Consider the following 22006-nt stretch of genomic DNA (forward strand, 5'->3'; position numbering starts at 1 on the left):
AATTATAATGCATTCTGCTGTCATATATAACTAATTAGAATAAAAAAATTTTAAAAAAGAAACCACTCTAACTATTCAGCTCTATCTAATTAGAGCTCCTATGAACTTGTTATATCAATTTTCTTTCTTTCTTTTTTTGGTACCAGGAATTGAATCCAGAGGCATTTAACCACTGAGCCACATCCTCAGCTTTTTTTTTTGGGGGGGGGAGGGGGTAAGAGGAATTGAACTCATAGGCGCTTGACCTTAAGTACATCCAGAGCCCTATTTTGTATTTTATTTAGAGAGAAGGTCTCATTGGGTTGCTTAGCACCTTGAATTTGCTGAGACTGGTTTTGAACTTGTGCTCCTGCCTCAGCCTCTAGAGCCACTGAGATTACAAGCATACATCACTGTACCCGGCTATCTCGTTCTTTTTGTTTGTTTGTTTCTCCCTTAAATGTGTACATGAAAACCTTCAGTTTCCTATCCTTATATTGCTGACTGAATTTTTTTTTGTTTGTTTATTTCCCCAGTTCTTAAAAAGAAAGCTCACACAAGGAGAACATGGAACAGAACCAATATCCAGGTTAATTTTTTTTAATTTTTTTTTTTTTTTTTTGGTGCTGGGGATTGAACCTGAGGCAAGCACTCTACCAACTGAGCTATATCCCCAGCCCAATATCCAGGTTAATATGGAGGAGTTTGCCCCCACTTTATAGCAAATGGCAAAGGTTATTTAGGGCAGAGAGAAGAAAGTAATTAATTTTTTAATCAATTACAAGGATAGTTGTGCCAACTAGTTTAGTGATATGAGGATACAGGTTGTGAGGTTCTACTTAACCCCATCTGGGCAAAGTAGGTTTGGCTTCATAATAGAATTTCAAGATTGGAAGGAATTTTAACTCATGTTCTGACTCTGGCCTATCATCAAGGTAAGCATTCAATAAAAGTATGTTGAGTTAATTAAACAAAATCTCTCTACTTCATCCCATCAAGTGGCTGTTGTTTAGTTTCTCCTTTTTCCTGTCCAAAAACAGTACATCTATAATTTCCCAAAGCAGAGAACCTTGGGCATTTTGAATGATGGCAGACCAGTCACACAACAGGTCTTTGTAGAAATCTCAATAGAAGGGAGGGGGTGTGGGGGTAGAACTTCTGCCAACATTCAGAAGGTTTTTACTTGCCCTGAGCTGAATCCTCTCTGCCTATACTTCCTATAAATTTATTATTGTTTGAAGACTACTCTCCTATTCACAACTGTCTTCTCTTTAGGCTAAATACCCAAATCTCTTCTAAGGGCCACCATAGGATATGATTCAATATCTCCCCATCCACTAGTCCCTTTTGGAAGCACGATATTACTGACCTTTCCAGAATAAGCAGGGCGGGCATTCCTTTGTAGATGCTGCAGACTTTATGAAGGCCATCTGTCTGCACCACATTCACTGCACATTCTCAACTCATGCTGTTTTCAACAGGGTTCAATGGGAACAGATGGGTCTTTGAAGTAATGAGACCTAGGTTCAAAATATAGTTTTGCCATTTAGTAATTAATCATATTGGTATTTCAAGTTAACTGTTTTCCATGGATAATGTGATATCCAGATATTATTGCAGTCTAATATACTGGTATGTAGAATATCTGCCCTAATTTATCACCAGTCTACTTCAGCTAAAAGATGAAAAGAATCTAATCATCTCAGCGACTTAAGAGGCTGAGGTAGGAGGATTGCAGGTTCAAAGCCAGCCTCACACTTATTGAGGCTGTAAGCAACCTAGTAAGACCCTGTCTCCAATAAATAAATAAATAAATAAAAAGGGCTGGCTGGAGATGTGGCTCAGTGGTTAAGTGCCTCTAAGTTCAATTCCTGATACCAAAAAGAAAAAAAAAATCTAATCTGGTTGAAAACCTCCTTATCATGAGAGCTGAATAACAATAGCTAAGGTTTATTGAGCATATACTAGTATTGTGTGGGTACCATTCTAAGGCCTTTAAACCTACAAGTTCATGTAGCCCTCATAACAATCCTTAAAAATGAAAATTATTATTATCTCTATCTTCTAGGCATGGAAATTGGTATTACAGAGAAGTTAAGTAACTTAACTATTAACAAAAAGAAGTCAAACTTAGGCTATCTTGCTCCTGGACCTGGCTCCAAACAATTCCACTATACATACTACCTTCTTACAAATGCAATCTGACCTAGACTGCCTGCACTACATACTTGGCTATATAGATTACTCAAGGCAGAATTTTATTTATTTATTTATTTATTTATTTATTTACTGGAGGTTGAACCCAGGACCTCTGCATGCTGGGCAAGCGCTTTACCATTGAGCTACACCCCCAGCCCTTTTTATTTTATTTTGAAACAAGATCTTCCTAAATTGCATAGGCTGGCCTTAAATTTGCAATTAAATTTTAATTTTCCTGCTTCTACTACTTGAGTAGCTGGTATTACAGGTATGCCCCACCATGCCCCCTGCTCAAGGCAGAATTTCTATTAAAGAGATCCGAGGACCACCCATGTAGTACAATTTGAAAGAAAAACTCAGCACTTGGAGGATTCACTTCAAAATTTGGATTTATTTTTGTGTTGAGGGAAATCCCAGATAATTCTAAAAATCAGACTGATTTTGCAGATATCTAGGTACATATGTGACAGAATTACAGTGTATTCTGCATTTTTTTTTTTAGTACTAGAGAATGAATCCAGGGGTGCTCAACTACTGAGCCACATGCCCAGCCCCAGACTCTTTTCTTTAGTAATTTTTTTTTACTTTGAGACAAGTTCTGAGGGCCTTGCTAAATTGCTGAGGCTAGTCTTGAACTTTCAATCTTCCTGCCTCAGCCTCCAGGGTCCCTGGGATTACAGGCGTGTGCTACCATGCCCGGCTTCAGTGCACCCTTATTGTCCCTGCAAGACAGCTGATCTCTTTAAATGTCTATCTGCTTTTGATAAGGAGAGTTATTAAATCAAACAAATTATTTTAACTTTGTTTCCAAACTATTTGTGAGTCAGTTTGGCTTTACAAAAAAAATTTTCTTTTTTATTCTTTGGACATCTGAGCTCCTCTCCTGCTTATATGTGAATTTCCTTTCCTGACATCTAATACTTTTGATAAACTATGTGCCATATGGCCAAACACTGCCTAAGCTGAGAGCTTTTGAAAAGACTAATAAAGAGGACTTTGAGAGGAATATTGCATTAATGTAAATGAACCTATGTGTAAAAAAAAACACTTGAAAAACAGACAATTAAACCTAACTCCCAAGTCAGCAAATTCAGTGTGCAGGAAAAGTACCAAATCATCAAAAACTTTTTGGTTTCTTTGGCTCAATATGCATAGTAGACAGTTTCTCCCAGTTTGGAAAATAATCCTGCCAAAACTTTTATTTCTCATACATAGAAATGTGGTCAAGGAGGCAATTATATGGTGGGTACATCTGTGAGAGTTGGCCTGACTTCCCCTGGTTCATACCACACGGGCTTCCAAATGTGGGGAGAGCCTCACCCAGAGCTGGGCTTCCCAGGCCTCAGAGTGAAGTAACAGTCACTGAATCTCCAGCTTGTCCAGCTACTAAGAAGGGTGCTCGTATTTGTGTCATCTTATTTGACCCCTGGCTACTCTGTGAAACATGTATCTTACCCATTTTATAGATGAAGTAGAAATGCAAAGGATACAAACTAATTGGTTAGAAGTGACACAATTTTTAAGTTGCAGAGGCTAACCTCAAATCTTTGAGATCTTCTCTTTAAAACTACTTTTCACACTGCTCAGGTATTGAAATACTGAAGTACTATCTAGAAAGAGGAGGGTTGAAGCTCTGTGCCCAGATTAGAGTGACTTAGTGCCAGCCTAATCCTAACCCTAACCCTAATCCTAACTACACCCATTTTAGGAAGGTTTGAGTTTCATTTACAGTTGAAATTTATGCCAGGGACTCAAAAGATTCTAAAATAAAATGACAAGGTCACAGTACAGTGTGCCTGGAATAACTTTCTCCCAGATGCTTCCTAGAAATAACTTACTGTACCATGGGATTTAGAACTGGCTTAACTAATGAGATGAGTGTTCACAGCTGTCAACCAGGTGATGGGAAAGCAGCCAACCTACACATAAGCAGGATAAACTGTCTTCAAACTTGCATGATATTACTTCTTCTGAAACTTAGTTCCAGTGAGGATAGGGAGCATCTAAAGAGAACCACTGGCTTCTGTAATTAGGCCAAACTCAGGACATAAAGTGGGCAAAGTTTGCCTCTTATCTCAGCCACTTGAAAGGTTGAAGCAGAACAATCACAAGTTCAAGGTTAGTCACAACAACTTAGCAAGACCCTGTCTCAAAAGTGAAAACTAAAAGGACTGGGGATATATACATAGCTCAGTGGTAAAGCTTCTCTGAGTTCCATCCCTAGTACACACACATACACACACAAAGTGGGAAAAGGAAGCAGAAAACTCCAAAGGGTACAAGAATCCTGGGAACAGAGCTGATCTTTTTTTTTTTTTTTTAAAGAGTGAGAGAGGAAGAGAGAAAATTTTAATATTCATTTTTTAGTATTTGGCGGTCACAACATCTTCGTTTGTATGTGGTGCTGAGGATCGAACCTGGGCCACACGCATGCCAGGAGAGTTCGCTACCGCTTGAGCCACATCCCCAGCCCCAGAGCTGATCTTGAGCCTGGTGTCCTCTCCATTGCAAGGAGCCAATCTAGATGGTGGGCAAAATCCAAGATCCTACCTTGGCTTTATCAAGGAACAGGGAGGTTTCCCTTCAGGTGTTGGGATGAGTTAAACTGAAATTGGCTTTGAGATCCATAGGCACCGTAGACTCTAACCCAGTGCTTCTTAAACTTTAATGGTTCATCTGGGGGCCTGTTAAAATGCAGATTATGATTCAGAAGGTGGGGGTGGGGCACAGTTCAGCATTTCTTGCAAGCTCCTTGAGGATGCCAAGGCTGCTGGTCTTTAGAGCACACTTGAATAGATTTTAGAGGAAGGAGAGGTTTCATAACTATCTCTCCAGCCCTTCCCACAGAGAGGGCACACTGGGCAGCCAGCTGGCATGAAAGTGGTTTCAGCTTGGCAGCTATTTTTATGTAGCCATGGTGGCCTATTATTCTATTTAGCTTTTCAGTGGACAAGGTCAATTCCTGGGGCTATCACAGCTTAAATAAAACAGCCCTCAGGACCATTTAGTGCGTTTGCTGGGACTCCACAATTGCCAAACAATCCACTCCTTCATAGTTCTTGAGATGATTTTCCTACTGAGAGGATACTAGGCTCCAAACTGAAATTTTGGCCTCCACAGCAGCTCTTGCTCCACACAAAGTAACAAATTGGCTGTTTGAAGCAGTGTCCTCTGCCCTTGGATAGTAGATTACCTGATGACCTTGGGTGAACTGATAAAACTGAGTTTCTAAAGAAGTTATAAACCAGAGGAACAGCCCAGACTGTTGTGAACTTAACTGAGTGCCTTGGGAAGGCCAGCTGAATAGCTGGTCCCCACACATTCTGCTCTGGAACCTCTCCTGCAGAACCCGCAAGGACTGGAAAAGGGTAGGATTTTTCTAAAACAAACAACAACCTCCACCACCACCACAAACAAACAACAACAAAAATCCTTATTGGGAAACATATACGCAATCACTACTTAACCCACTCCCCATAACCACTCATATTCACAGCATGAAACAAACAGATCACGGAGTGTGTATTTAAATTTGGAGTCTGGTTCAAGGTCTGCACGAATGGAGTGCCATCCTTGACCTGCTCTCTCTTCTCTACCTCTCTAGGTTAGCAGAAGCTTTTGGGTTTCAAGCAATGACATTCACACTTGGGGGGTTAGGTGCTCATACAATGCAGGTGATATCATCATCCCTGGCCTCGATGATTGTTGCATGGGTGGCCCTGACCTGAGTCTTCCCCAGTCCACCAAGGTTTCTCTAGAGACTGAGCCTGCAAACACCACTCCAGCCTTTTTGGCATCTCTTGTGGAGTTAGCTCTTGGAAGGCCAGCCCTCTCCCTCTCTTGTTTCTCTCTGGCTACTTAGCCCAGTCACTGGTTTGGGTCATGCATTTCCCCAAACCTGCACCTGTGCCTCCGGGACAGAGGATACCTCTCCAGTGCTTATCTGTGTGCACTGCATTAGCTCCTTCTGTCAGAGAAGATTGTGTGGCTTCATCCTGTTCCTAATCTGAAATTGCACTGTGACCATTCATTAAGCCCCTACCTCCTGTCTCTGATTTTCCATTGTTCAGAGAGTAGACCCTATGAGTGAGCCTTAATGAGCTCACATTCCCAATCTTCTCCCCCTTGTTCCTGACAAATATTTACCAGGTGTCTACTGTGTGTCAGACCTTGTTGAGCACTGGTGATAAAGAGCTGTCCCAGGATATCCCTTGGATTCTCTGAATTTATCTTTCAAGTGCCCCACAGGGGAGAGGTCTTCCAGAAGCCTGCTATTTCACTTGTCTAGCATTAAAAAATTGTTAAATATAAAGAGAAGCATCTTTGTTTCATATTTAGATATCAAAGACAAAGGGCCAGTACAGAAGGAGCACTGAAATGGACCTATCATTATGTTTCCAAGAATTTTTGTGAAAATAAGCTAGACATCAGATATGCAACTGTCATGTGTATCTAAGGGAAAGTCTGTGAGGAGTCGCAGGTGAGGTCCACACACTACCATCTGGATCTCTACAATATTAATTGGATTTCTTCTCTAACCCCTGTTCATTGTACATATACCAATTTGTGTCCTCTCTCTAAATGCCAGGTTTTTATTCTCAGGTGTCCTCTGGCACTTCCACCTGAATGACCCACTCAAATTCAGCCTGCCCTAGAGAGAATACATCATACTCTCCAGAGCTGGTGGTCCTGTCTCCCGTGCTCCTTGCTTCCATGACACCATGCTTTGAAGATTCAGAGGACAGTCCTAGGGATAGTCCCCATTGAAAGACACCGCACAAAGACACCACACTACGAATGAAAGACATCACACGACACAAATCACTGAAGAGGTTCCACTTTATTACAAAAGGCTGTGGGCTTATATAGATCTAAGGAGAAGTGGCAGGTAAATGATGAATCACCCGTTTATTGGTAAGTTCTCCCAGATGTCAGTTCCAAAGCCCAAGAAGTTAGTTCTTATTGGGGCTAAGGTTGCCTGCCAGCGGGATTTGAATATTGGTGCCAGCAGGAGAATTGGCGCCAGTGGGAAAGGGAGAGGCAGGAAGAGAAGCTCCTCAGGCGCCATGTTGGGGTTTTTGGGGTGTGGCTGCCATTATACCTTTTCCCAACATTCCTCCCTTTTTGTTTTCTTAGGAATTAGGGCGTCCTTGGTCAGATCCGGCTGCTTCCTGCTGTGTGGGGGGCGGCGTGGGGCCTAGAAGGGGAAGTGGAGGAATGTTCAGGGGGCAGATCGGGAGATATCATGGCAACCAAAAATAAAGCCCAGTGCCTATAGACAGCTACTTTGGTAGGGGTGAAGTCTATGAAAGTTCCCTGAAGCCAAAAGTCGTCGATGGCATCAAACCAGTCCTGGATGGAGGGGATTGTCGGTATCAGCCATTGGTCCTGTAACAGAGACTCTAGGAAATATTGGAAGCGTTGCCTCGACATAGCGTCACCAGCACCTGAAGAAGATCAGAGCAAACAAAAGCAGGATGAAGATAAAAATTAAAGCAAAGGTCAGTTTTTGGCAGAAATTCCATGTTGGGGGAATGACAGAGAAGAGGCCAAGGGCCATGAGGAGGCTTAAAAGGACATAAAGGCTCAAGAATCCAGGATGGCAGATTAAGAGGTTCTCCGGGCCCGTTGTTTCCCGCTGTCCTATGTCCGTTGCATTCCATCGCGCCTGGTAGTGAGCTTCAGCACTGAGTGAGCTGTTCTCTTGAAGATGTTGGGGATTCATCTGTCATCAGAGGCTGATAGTGCCTAAGCAGAAGCTGGTTGAAAGTTTGGTTAAAGATATTCCGTAATTGGCTCTGTAGGAAGCAAAGCAGACAGGGCAGGAACAGACATTTCAGAAAAAGAAGACATATGGGCCCTAAAAGAGGCAACAGCCATGATTGGAAGTTGGCTAAAAGGAAGGTGGCAAATGGGTTTTGGTTTGGTGGATTTTTCAAAGAGGTAGTCAGGTTGGTGAGCTTGACTACATTAGTTTCCACAAGGCCTGATTCATTGATGTAGTAACAGCATTCTTCCCTCAAGAAAAGACAGGTTCCACCTTTTTTGGCCGCGAGTAAGTTTATAGTTTGTTGGTTTTGAAGAGTAACTTGAGCCAAGGATGTGACCTGCCTTTGTAAAGATGCTAGAGATTCTGCCTAGAAGTGAGCTCTTGTTCAAGTTTAGAATTTAAGTCCTGTACAGCCCATAAGGAGTGTCCTAGAGCTCCACCAGAAATTCCTGCTCCCGCCGCAGATGCAGCCAGTGAGAGACCCACCATTACTGGAAGGAAAGCAGCCCGCCTACTTTGCACAGGGGGAGACAAGAGGGCCTGTACTTCAGAAGGTGTATAGAGGGTCAATTGCAGGACAAGCGTTACCAGTATACATGGGGTGGAGGTGTTGGTGGATAAGATGGTGGTGAGAGAACCATTACACCAGAAGAATGAGCCAAGTGGTGCATAGAGGGTGAAGTTAAAGGTGATGTTAGAGTGGCAAAACTCTGGGAGACACCCAAGCCCAGGAGGCAGCGCCGGGGAATCACAGTATGGTTAGACTCCTTGGGCTCCCATAATGGAGCGTCAGGTGAAAGGGTCCAGAGAGAATGGCAGGCAGATGGAATGGAGAATTTGAGAGGTCAGAAGCCGAGAAGTTTAAGGGAACTGCTGCAAGCAAAGGCCGAGTCAGAGAGGCGCATAGGTAGCAACGAGTTGGTGCAATGGCGGGGAGGGTTTGATTTAAGAAGGTTACAGTTTCAGCAAGTAGTCATAGCCATGAATACTTTGGTGAACTCCCAGTATTAGGCTCATATGGATCCTATATGGAGCCTAATAACTGCTATTCGGACTGGTTTACATCAGTAGAGATCATAGTTACTTAGGGCTGGGAGGGTTGAAGCTCCCGGGAGATGGAGATGGAGCCACTGGGGGTGGAAGAGGATATGTCACAGAAGAAGGAAGCATTTACCCTAGAGGTCCAGCGCAAATGGTTGGGGTCAGTGATAGCCAATTGATAGCCCCCCGAGATTGATCTGAAATTTCCAACGCAGGAATCCCCGATGCATGCATGTGGGTTATGAATGTTGCATGACCAGTAGGGGCACCTCCCATAGGTTTCGGGCCACCATTTGCAGTAATCCTGTGTCTGATCATATAAGAAGCAAAGGTAAGGCCTAGTGACTGTTTTTAAAAGTTCAGAATTCTGGGAGGAGAGGGGAAGGAAGATAGATGCATTACATCTTGTAGGGGCGCAATCAACAGAAGAAACTAGGTGAGTGTAACGAGTGCTGCCTTGGACATATGTCTCTCTAACTTTGAATCTCTAAGTATAAGAGGAGGACGATGATGTCCCTGGGAGAAGGGTAATGACAGTGAAAATACCATTTAGAAGAGTGGGAGTCATGGTGGAGTTTGGGCGGTTACGCGGGACAGGCGAAGCTTTAGAGGACAGTTGGGATGTGGAGAGCAGGAGTAAAGGGGAGGTCTAGGAGGTGACTCTTGAAGTTCCTCTGGGGTTGTCTTGTCGTCAGCAGGTGGGGCGGCTTCCTGATGATATGGCTTCAACAGGATTTCTCAGTTTGATCTGCTATGAAGCAAAGCATTGCTGAACATAAGTGGGATGAGGTGGCCCAGTTGAATCCAGTAACATTAAGGGCCCAATTACAGCCAGTGAAAGAGCAATCGCCTTGGCCCATAAACTGAGAGCGGGTGGTGCCATCCTGTTGCCATGTCGCTTGGATGCAGAAGCGCCATCTGTGGGTTGGGATAGATGCTTGAGAGAGATTAATGATTAGTAACAAGAGAGGGTTGGCAAGAAACTGAGTTTGGTGGGCCCCAGCATGGTGGAAATATGACTGTATGGGGTCCTGTCTGGCAAGGTTTCAACGACTGAGAATGTAGCTCTCGAAGTAAGACTGCATCACCCGGTTGAAGAGGGTCCGATTTAATTCCTGGTTGTGCTGGAACAGAAGTAACAGATGGTGCAAGAAGACACCGGTCTACGTGTTCTCTTAGGAGTTTGTATAGAAGCATGAGTTAGGGCAGGTAGGACACAAGGGGAGGAGGAGTGACAGGAAAGTTTTAGTTGATTAAGAAAGGCACCCACAGAACAGCTCAAAGGGGCTAAGGCCTGAGGGGGCTCTAGGGGTTGCCCAAATTTGGGTGAGGGCCAATGGCAAAAGATTGGGCCAGGACAGTCTGAGTTCAATAGCAGGTTTAGTGAGATGATCCTTGAGAATGCCATTAGGCCTCTCAACCTTACCAGAGGATTGGGGTCAGTGGGGGATGTGGAGCCTCCAAGTGCTGTTAAGGCCTTTGGAAACTAGTTAAGCAATCTGAGAAGAGAAGGCTGGACCGTTGTCTGACTGGATGGAGGCAGGAAGTTCGAACCTAGGAATGATCTGCTCAATGAGGATGGAGGCAACAGTGTCAGCAGTTTTCCTGGATGTAGGGAAGGCTTCTATCCAATTGTAAGAGAGTGCTATCCCCAAATTACAAACAGTTAGATCCTGTGTCAAGGCCTGACCAAAGTGGTAGGGACTGTCCCTGAAGCCTTGGTAGGCCTGTCCATGTCAGCGGTTGAAACCTAAAGAATGTCAGGTCTTCCCATGTGAAGGCAAAAAGTCAGGATGGAGATGTCTCAGACCTAGGGATCAACTAGATCAGGGGGCAATGGCATGGTAGGTACTGTCAGGTCATTAGAGAGGGTGAGAGTTAAAGGCTGAAGGAGATGGGTGGTAGTATTCTTGGGGTGTAATTGGAGGGTGGCTCCTAATAATTGGAGAACATCTCTGCCTAGGAGAGGAACTGGACAGAATGGAATGACTAGAATAAGGAGTGAGCAGGGCACAGGCCAGCTTTACAGTTCTGTTTGGGGAAAAGGGTTTGTCATCAATCCCCATAACTGAGACCTGGGAAGGAAACAGAGGCCTAGAATGGGCAGGCAAGACAGAATAGGTAGCCCCCGTGTCCACAAGGAATGGACTTACCCACTGCCTGGAGCACTACCCTGGGCTCGGAGAGGGCTGAGGGGGTCTTTGAATCTGGGCTTCTTCAGTCTTCTGCGAACCCTAAAAGTTCAGGAGAAGGGACTACCTGACTGGTCATACCCCTGTGTAGAGGTGCTGAGGAAGGGCCAGCCATGGGGCCGTCAATCTTCCAATGTCCTGTCTGCTTACGGGTGGGGCATGGCCTGGAAGGAGGCCGTGGGTTTGGGCATTGGCGAGCCCAGTGACCTTTGCATCCATATTTGAGGCAAGCCTCTGGTGGAGAGGAATGCTGATTCCCCTCTGAAACTTTTGCTGGAGTTTGGGGTGATACCTTTTTTTTTTTTTTTCTGCAATGGAGCCTGCTTTAAAGGCCATTTTTACCAGATCTCAGATAGGGGCCTGAGGGTCCTCCTTAGCTCATTTGAGGTTTTTTTTTTTCTGATATCATAGGCCAATTGAGTAATGAAATGGGTTGCTAACACTGTAGCCCTGATGGGAGACTCAAGATCTAGCTTAGTGTATTTGGTTAGGGCCTCTGTAAGGTGGTTGAGAAATAAGGATGGATTTTCATCAGGATTCTGGGTAATGTCCTTCAGTTTATCAAAGTTAACTACCTTATTAGAAACTGCTTGCATGCCTGCTATAAGATATTGGACCATGCGAGCACAGTGACTGCGACCTTGTTGGCCATCTTGATAGTCCCAGTTAGGTTCAGTTATGGGACGTGCACTCGGACTATCCCTTCAGCACCAGCTACTTCCCTGAGAGAACAAAGGAACTGTGAGTTATCTGATAAGAGAGATCAGTGGGACCCGGTGTGGGCACTGACAGGAGAAGAGAGGCATGAGTAGGGAGAGGGAAAGGGCTTATCAGTAGAAGAGGTGAGCAGAGTGGGGGGGGGGGGGAGATCCTACCCATTGCAGCCAGGTGGGACCCATCCTGCCTGCCCGTTGGAACCGGGTGGCAAAAGGGAGGCGCACGTGAGTCAGGGGCTTGCGTGTAAGCTGCCATGGCACAATAAAGGTGAAGGACGGCTGCTCGCCCTGCCGCTGAGGTGGGATCCTGAGGCCTCTCCAGGCCGCAGAGGGCACACTACCAGCCCGTTTCGCCCGCTGCACTGGGAAGGTGGAGGACCAGCGCACGTGTCTGGTGGCCAGGCAGACTGGAAGCGCGCAGAGAGGGCCACGGGCGGCAGCAGTGGACAGGAAGAAGAGGGAGAGGACGGGGATGTCTCTGCGGAGGAAGAGGAGGGAAAGTGCATAGACAGGGCGGCTACAACAGGGAGAGGGAGGGGACATGGACCAGTACCGCTGGGAGGGAGAGCAGACATGAAGAGCAGAGGGAAGGGCGCAGAGGAAAGGTTGGGACCAGAGAGCAGAGGGCAGGACAGGAAGACCTGGAACCTCCTAATACCCTTTCAGGTGCTGGCAATAGTTAAAAAGGTCCCGGAGAGATTTGGATCTAATGAGCCCTCTGGAGGCCAATGATTGCCATTTTCCAGTGGATATGTAGGCCAATCTTAGGTACAGAATTTGATCAGAATTTTGGGCTTAATGTCTGGTGTGAGGGAGAGTGTGGCCAGATTTTTTATTAGACATTTGAGAGGTGAGGCTTCAGGTACAGAAGAAGAGGTACTCATAGTCACAGGGAGAGAGAGAGAATAAGAGTAAGAGAGAGACAAAGAGAAAACCCAGGCCAGAATAGCTTCCTGGAAGCTCAGGGCGAATGGGGGTCAAGTGGCGTCCCCAAAATGACCTACGGTCACGAGGAAATACAGAGGGCACTACCCGGTCGTCACCGGGCCGAGGGCAACCTGACGTCAGGGAAGTTTTTCGACTGCAGTGAAGGAGTCAGGAATGAAAGGAATGGGGCTCCAGCTCCAGCAGAACGCAGCTCCGGGCCAGAAGTTCCCATGGAGGAGGAAAAAACTAGAGAGCCTCTCGTGTAAACCCAGAAGCCTCACGCCCCAAAGGGAAGTGGATCGCCAGAGGGTCCACTGCAGCCAGTGAAGGTCTTAGTGGGGTGGGTTCCCTCCTCCCTACCAGGTGTCAGGAGCCTGCCAGACGATCATGGTCACGGTTCCTGCTGTCAGCCCGAAGGGAGTTGGCGAGCTGGGAAGGGGGGACTTACCCAAACCAGATCAGTGGTGAGTGCAGGGAGCCAGTGCCCAAAAAGATAGACGAGGGCAAAATGTGTCGGTGGTGACGGCGGTGGCGGTGGTGACGGCAGTGGCGGAGATGGGGCTCAGTTTGTTGAGCACACCGTCTCCCGGGTTTCGGCACCACTGAAAGACACCGCACAAAGATACCACACTACGAATGAAAGACATCACACGACACAAATCACCGAAGAGGTTCCACTTTATTACAAAAGACTGTGGGCTTATATAGATCTAAGGAGAGGTGGCAGGGCTTAGGTAAATGATGGGTCACCCATTTGTTGGTAAGTTCCCCCAGATGTCAGTTCCAGAGCCCAAGAAATTAGTTCTTATTGGGGCTAAGGTTGCCCGCCAGTGGGATTTGAATATTGGTGCCAGCAGGAGAATTGGCGCCGGTGGGAAAGGGAGAAGCAGGAAGAGAAGCTCCTCAGGCGCCATGTTGGGGTTTTTGGGGTGTGGCTGCCATTATACCTTTTCCCAACAACCATAGCCACCTAATGAGTGCTCAGTAAATGTTTATTGAAGAGAGTTCCTTTAGCATCAGTTTGTGCCTGAGCTCAAATGAAGTCAGCTTATTTATTGGGAAATAACTTGTCCACACCAATGCCCCGGAGTTAAAGATAATCATAAATCTGGGAGCTGCTGGTGATTAGCATTGAACAAATCCCACCATCTTCATTTTTTTAAATTTATTTTTTAGTTTTAGGTGGACACAATATCTTTATTTTATTTTGATGTGGTGCTGAGGATTGAACCCAGTGCTCACGCATGCTAGGCGAGCACTCTACCACTGAGCCACAACCCCAACCCCCAGCCTCTCCACTTTTAATATTTAAATCAGAGCTTATTCTTAGGGAGAGTTGCAAGTTTCCACAAGGAAGGAAATGAGATATTGACTGAGACTTCTTCCATACCTGGGCAATCATCCCAAGTTACTGTCTTTCTGGAGGAACAGTGAGGACTTCAGTTTGGCTTGGTTTCAATCACTTGGCCTGTGTTGACTAATGGTTTCTCTGCAGAGCACCAGGATAAGCTCTGAGCAGGGGCTCTGTCACACTAAACATAACTGCTTCTAGAGATTTGTTGGCATGTTTCTAAGTGCATAGAAAATGACCAAAAAAAGAGAAACACGGCACTAATATGTTGATAATAAGGAAACTGAATACTGGGTACATGAGAACTCTGCTTTTTTCCAAGTTGTTCTAAAAAAAAAACTCTATCTGTCTATTTTACAGTAGAATGCATTTTGACACATTGTACACAAATGAAGCACAACTTCTCATTCCTCTGGCTGTCCATCTTGCAGAGTCACTCCAGTAGTGTAATCATACATGCATCTAGGGTAATAATGATTTTAGAAAGGAAAATATTAGGAAAACAAACCAGAAAAGTGAATTGTTAAAAGTTTGGGAGTTGCATAATACAAAAGCTGAAACTCAAGGTAAAAGCATTTGCTGAGATGTTCGGAGGAGGAAAGACTATGAACAGGGAGACTTAGTCGGGGGTCATGGAAGAAATAAAATATGGGGATCTTCAAGGTACAATCTGGGCAGGCTGTACTTTGGTCCCCACCATTGGAGCTTCAGGTTCCAAATAGTTCACAGGCACAAAGAAGGCATATTTGAGACCAACTGAACCTAGATTAGAAAAGTTCAACTTAAGTCCTTTGAGTACCTTAGAGATACTGATCTCTAAGTGTCTTGAGCTAAGACTTGATTATCTCTTATGTGTAAAATGGAAATAATATGCTTACCTCAGAGGTTTTAACAAGGTCATTAAATCATCTTTTTTCCAGGTTTACCAAAGTGTGACATTTTATTAAATGTCTTCTCTTGCCCAGTGTTTTTCAGTTCTCCTGCACAACCCAGCACAGGCACATTTTCCCCTGTCCAGGCATATATATATATATATATATATATATATATATATATATATATATATATATATATATATGTTTTTGTGGGATTTTTTTACCTTTTATTTTTAATTTTATTTTACATTTGAATCATTGGGGTATAATTTCTCATTTTTCTAATTGTACAGATTGCAGAATCACAGGGCTCATAGAGTCACCTATATACATACAACAATCAAAATTATATATATGTTTTGTTGTTGTTTATTAAATTATTTATTTATTCTAATTTGTTATATATGATGGCAGAATGCAATTCATTTAATATTACAAGGACTCAAAAAAAGTTAATGGCTGCTTCTCCTCCTCCTCCTCCTGCTCCTCCTCCTCCTGCTCTTCCTCCTTCTCTTCCTCCTCCTTCTTCTTTTTGGATGTTAGGAATTGAACCCAGGGGCATTTTACCATTGAGCTAAGTCCCAGCCCTTTGTATTTTTTATTTCTGAGATTGGGTCTTGCTGAAGGATATGGAGAATAAGCACAAGGACATTTTCCCTATCTGTAGCTCTTCTCCCATCCACTTTGTCCAAAGTAAAATTGAAGCTTTTGGCTTTTGTCGTTTAAAATCTTAGGCCTCAGCCAGAGTAACACTAGAGGAACTTGTACCTGAGTGACACCTCACCCCAACCTCATGGGTCAGTTGACCCCAGTACAATGAACCCCAGGAAATTCCTTATTCACATTCCTGTCCCACCTTAATGAATCACCCCACCCTAATACAATGAACACCAGGAGCTACCCTCTTGTTCCATCTTAAAGGAAGGAAGTCTATGGACCCACTGCTATTTTTTAAATATTTTTTATTGATTTTTTAAAAAATAAATGACAGCAGAATGCATTACATTTCTTATTACACATTTAGAGAACAATTTTTCATATCTCTGGTTGTATATAAAGTATGTTCACACCAATTCATGTTTTCATGCATGTACTCTGGATAATTATGTCCATCACATTCCACCATCCTTGTGAACCCCCTGCTCCCTCCTTTCCCCTCCCACCCCTGTCCTATCTAGAGTTATCTTTGCCTCCATGCTTCCCCTCCCTGCCCCACTATGAGTCAGTTACCTTATATCAGAGAAAATTTTCAGCATTTGTTTTTTTGGGGATTGGCTAACTTCACTTAACATTATCTTCCCCAACACCATCTATTTACTTGAAAATGCCATGATTTTATTCTCTTTTATTGCTGAGTAACATTCCATTTGTGTATATATGCCACATATTTTTTATCCATTCATCTACTGAAGGGCATCTAGGGTGGTTCCACAGTGTAGCTATTGTGAATTGTGCTGCTATAAACATTGATGTAGCTGTGTTCCTGTAGTATGCTGTTTTTAAGTCCTTTGGGTGTAGTCCAAGGCCCACCGCTATTTTCTGACCCAAAAATGAGCTAGGCAGCAGCGCACACCTATAATCCCAGCAGCTGGGGGTGGGGGGATTGCAAATTCAAAGCCAGCCTCAGCAAAGGTGAGGCACTAAGCAACTCAGTGAGACTCTCTCTCTAAGTAAAATAAAAAAAGGTCTAGGAATGTGGCTCAGTGGTTGAGTGCCCTTGAGTTTAATCCCCAGTACCAAAAAAAAAAAAAAAAAAAAAAAGAGCAAGGCCAGGGTATGGCCAATTGACTCCACCATTGAATACTGAATAAAGCTTGCTGATCCAAGGTTTGCTTCCCATTTTATGCCTCTGTCATTTGTGCACCATATGCTAACACTTGCAAAGTTGCTTAGGGCCTCACAAAGTTGCTGAGGCTGGCCTCCAACTTACCATTGACCTGCCACAGCCTCCTATGTCGCTGGATTACAGGCACACACAACATACCTGTCCTCCTCTCCTGTTTCTCTGCATCTTTCCTTTTCTCTACCTCCTCCATCCAGTCCCATAGGGATCTCCACCATGAGGATCATCTCTCTGCCATCTGCTTCTTTTCTCTTCCCTAGATAGGTTCTTCTTTCAATCTCTCTCTTTCACTGATCCTAATAGCTCCCTGAACACTTTTCCTCATACTTTTCTGAACACCTTTCAGCACCTTAGGGGTTCGTAAAGCCAGAAACCTCAATGCCATGTTTATTTGCTCCTGTCACCAATTTTGTATCTTAAGATTCATCTCCAGTGGGAGTTCAAAACTCATAAGAAAGGGATCATAGTGTGCTCTGGCACTTCAACCAAAATATATACTTTACCTACTGTTAGGTCCCATTTTGAAAATCAGCACCTGCCCACCCAGGCATGATCTTCCCCTTATGTCCACCCCACAAGAGTCCCTAACTACTAAAACCACAGGAAAGACGTCAAGTAAAAATCACAGGACCAGGTGCAGTATTTTTTAACTACTCCATCATACTTAACTATATAATTAAGAAGTTGTTTGTTTGTTTGTTTGTTTTCCAGCAAGCTGCTGCGCCTTGCAGAAGAGCAGTTTGGCAGATATTCTCTGTCAATAAACCTTTGCTTGAACTCACATCTGTGTCTCTTATGGATATTTGAGCAAGATACTCTGATACCTACTATAAGCAACAAAACCAGAAAAGATAAATGAAGCATTGTCTCTTTATTTATTCTTCTTTCTTTATTTTTTAGTTGTAGGTGGACACACAATATATTTTTTTTCATTTTTCAAAAATGTGATGCTGAGGATCAAACCCAGTGCCTCATGAATGCTAGGCGAGCACTCTACCACTGAGCCACAACCCCAGCCCCATTTTTTTTGTGTGCTAAGGAATGAATCCAGGTGTACTTAATCACTGAGACACATTCCCAGTCCCTTTTTATGTTTTATTTAGAGACAGGGTCTCATTAAGTTGCTTAGAGCCTGGCTAAATTGCTGAGGCTGGCCTTGAACTTGTGATCCTTCTGTCTCAGCCTCCCAAACCACTGGGATTATAAGAATGTGCCACCATGCCCACCCAGCAGCTGAAGCATTTTCTTTTTTTTTAATTTTTTTTTAAAGAGAGAGAGAGAGAGAGAGAGAGAGAGTGTGTGTGTGTGTGTGTGTGTGTGTGTGTGTGTGAGAGAGAGAGAGAGAGAGAGAGAGAGAGAGAGAGAGAGAGAGAGAATTTTTTTTAATATTTATTTTTTTTTAGTTTTCGGCGGGCACAACATCTTTCCTTGTATGTGGTGCTGAGGATCAAACCCGGCCAGGTGAGTGCGCTACCTCTTGAGCCACATCCCCAGCCCCTGAAGCATTTTCTGAGGAAAAAATATCTGCAGTGTCCCATAGCATGGTACCATCTGGATTATTGGGAAGATGTGCAAAACATATAGCCTGGGGAAAACCTCAAATGGAAGTTGGGATTATGAGTTAGCGAGGAGAGACTCCTTCCTTCCATGACAGCAGCCCTTAACTATTGGCAAGATAAGGTATCCTTGGACTTAGTTTCAATTCTGGTGTTTATAAAGTTTTCCATTAGCCAGGAAACTGATAAAATTAATCAAAGGGTCCATATCTCCCTTCCAGGCACACCCTTGCTTTCCCACAGCTTCCCATGGCCTTAGCTCCATCAGCTCAGTAAAAAGTGACTTAACAAAGGGCCCTAAATTTAGACTCTGGTAACTTTAGCTGGTAAGTCTTCTGTTGTAATGTAAGGAATTCTCATTCATTGCTGGTAGAAATGCAAAATGGTAGAGCCACTCTAGAAGACAGGTTGGCAGAGTATTAATATAAAGTTAAACATAGTAGTTTTTACCATACTATCCAGCAGTCACATACCTAGGCATTTACCCAACTGATTTGAAAACTTATTCCATACTAGAATGCAAATTTTAGAGCAGCTTTATTCATAATCTCCCCAAACTGGAAGCAACCAAGATCATTTTCAAGGGCTGGAGATGTGGCTCAGCGGTAGCGTGCTCGCCTGGCATGCGTGCGGCCCAGGTTCGATCCTCAGCACCACATACAAACAAAGATGTTGTGTCTGACGATAACTAAAAAATAAAATATTAAAATTCTCTCTCTTTCTCTCTCTCTCTCTCTCTCTCTCTCTCTCTCTCTCTCTCTCTCCCCATCTCTCTTAAAAAAAAAAAAAAAGATCATTTTCAAGAAGTGAAAATAACAAGGCCCTGGGTTCAATCCCCAGCACCACAAAAAAAAAAAAAAAAGTGAAAATATATCCAAACTTTGGTTAGTCATGCAATGGAATTCATCAGTAAAAAGCAATGAGCTATTCATGAAAAGCACTGCTGGGGCTGGGGATGTGGCTCAAGTGGTAGCGCACTCACCTGGCATGCGTGCAGCCCAGGTTCAATCCTCAGCACTACATACAAACAAAAGATGTTGTGTCCACTGAAAACTAAAAAATAAATAAATATTAAAATTCTCTCTCTCTCTCTCTCTCTTTCTTAAAAAAAAGAAAAGCACTGCTAATAAAAATGCATAAAAAGGTACAGTGATAAATGAAAGAAGGCAGTCTTTCTTTTTCCAATTTTTTTAGATGTATGGACTTTTATTTTATGCATTTATTTATATGTGGTGCTGAGAATCAAACCCAGTGCCTCACACATGCTAGGCAAGTGCTCTACCACTGAGCAACAGCCTCAGCCCCAGAAGACAGTCTTAAAAAGCTACATACTAGGGGCTGGGGATGTGGCTCAAGCGGTAGCACGCTTGCCTAGCGTGCGTGTGGCCCGGGTTCGATCCTCAGCACAACATACAAACGAAGATGTTGTGTCTGCCGAGAACTAAGAAAAAAAAAAGTTACATACTATAGATTTTGTTTATGTGACATCCTGGAAAAGATGAAATTATAGGGACTTAACTTTATACTGGATATTTCCAGAGATTTAATACTTTTTTTTAAGAAAGAGTGAGAGAGGAGAGAGAGAGAGAGAGAGAGAGAGAGAGAGAGAGAGAGAGAGAGAGAGAGAATTTTTAATATTTATTTTTTAGTTCCTGGCGAACACAACATCTTTGTTGGTATGTGGTGCTGAGGATCGAACCCGGGCCGCACACATGCCAGGAGAGCGTGCTACCGCTTGAGCCACATCCCCAGCCCCTATTTCCAGAGATTTGAAGATGGGGGAGTTGAATAAATGAATGGTAACATGGTATTTTAGGGCAGTGAAACTATTGTTTATGGTACATGAGACTATGCATTTGTCCAAACCCATAGAACTTTATAGCACAGTCAACTTTAATGTATGCTAGTTAAAAAATTAATTAGGCGGTCAGGGAGTCCCAGAATGGAATGCTGCCTTTGGTAAAATCTGTTACAAACATATGATGATGAACACAGCCTAATTCCATTTTAAGATTGGAAGCCATCTTGTCACAGAGTCATGAAAAGTTCATTTATGTTTTACTGTAAAATACTAAGGTTTCTATTTGGCTTGACCACAGTTTGATGTTTTAAAAAACTTGCTTGGGATTCTTGCCTGTGCTTTGAACTTATCTGTGCCTGGCTCTCCTTGACCAGATAACAACCCTCCCTGAAATCCCAGCTGCAGCTCACTAACTTTGATGTTGGAATCTGAGTTTACTTCCTACCTTGAGATGTTAAACAATGTAGATCATAAACCTGCTATCTGCCCTTGTATTATGCTTGTCAGAACCCTGTTAGCTGTAAGTTCCCAAGACACCCCTTTGTAACTTTTTGTGCTATAAAAAACTTTCTTTTCCCAGAGAGTTGATACTGTCCTCTGGCCCTGTTTTTTTGGGTGAGGCAGCCGCTGGCCACCTCTCTTGTGTACACAATATAAGCTGTCTTTAGTTTACACTGGAGTCAGTGGTCTTTTTGCATCGTGGTTCAACAATGATCTACCTTCACTGAAAGTAGTATAAGAGTGCTCACCTAAGTGACTTTGGAAATGAGTGAAAACTAAGACTAAAGACAAAAGGAACTGTGTAAAAGTACTTTACTATAATCGGTAATGTTGTTTCCCATGAGAATACAAGTTAACAATTCTGAAACTTTTACATGTGTATACTGGTTTTGAACAAATAAAAAGATGGCTGGTAAATTGTGGATGCCAGATGTTTTCACTATTGGAGTAGGAAGTTACAGATAAGCAAGGGAAACAGCTGGAATGACTCATGTCCAGAGTTGAAGCCATCAGTGTAAACTTATGTGTAATTTAATATATATATTGTATTTAGCTGGGCATGGTGGTCCATGCCTGTGATACCAGTGATTTGGGAGGCTGGGGCAGGAGGATTTCAAGTTCTAGGCCAGCTTCAGCAAGGTTCAGTATTTATCTATATCTATATCTATATAATCAAGGATGTGGGTATGCATACAGATTAGAATATGTGTACAAAAATGGCAGAGATAGTAAAAAATCTGAAATTGGTTCTTTGAAAAAATAAACAAAACTGATGAATCTTTAAATGGCTCAAATTTTTTTAAAAGAGACAGAGAGAGAGAGAGAGAGAGAGAGAGAGAGAGAGAGAGAGAGAGAGAGAATTTTTTAATATTTATTTTTCAGTTTTCAGTAGACATAACATCTTTATTTTATTTTTATATGGTGCTGAGGATCGAATACTCAGCGTCCCGGACGCACATGCCAGGCGAGCACATTACAGCTTAAGCCACATCCCCAGCCGGATCAAATTTTAAAAAAGAAAAAAATTCAACGTATGAAAATTAAAAATAAAAGAGAGAACATCAGGGGCTGGGGTAGTGGATCAGCGGTAGAGTGCTCGCCTAGTGTGTGCGAGGCCCTCGGTTCAATCCTCAGCACCACATAAAAATAAATAGATAAAGGGGAGCGAGGGAAAGGGAGGAGGCAGGGAATTAGCAAGGATGGTGGAATGTGATGGCCATCATTATACAAAGTACATATATAAAGACAAGAATTG

General features: G+C 43.4%; 1 long non-coding RNA gene across 1 annotated transcript in view; it reads left to right on the forward strand.

Moving 5' to 3' along the window:
• LOC144376390 (uncharacterized) overlaps window positions 1-22006 on the forward strand; it is a 46563-nt gene that overhangs the window by 6795 nt on the left and 17762 nt on the right. The window contains exons 2-3 of the long non-coding RNA XR_013436831.1: window positions 516-568; window positions 17605-18354. This is a non-coding gene — a long non-coding RNA (uncharacterized LOC144376390). The remainder of the gene's footprint in view (window positions 1-515; window positions 569-17604; window positions 18355-22006) is intronic.

The sequence above is a fragment of the Ictidomys tridecemlineatus genome, chromosome 3, assembly GCF_052094955.1.
Source record: "Ictidomys tridecemlineatus isolate mIctTri1 chromosome 3, mIctTri1.hap1, whole genome shotgun sequence".
Lineage (NCBI taxonomy): Eukaryota > Metazoa > Chordata > Mammalia > Rodentia > Sciuridae > Ictidomys > Ictidomys tridecemlineatus.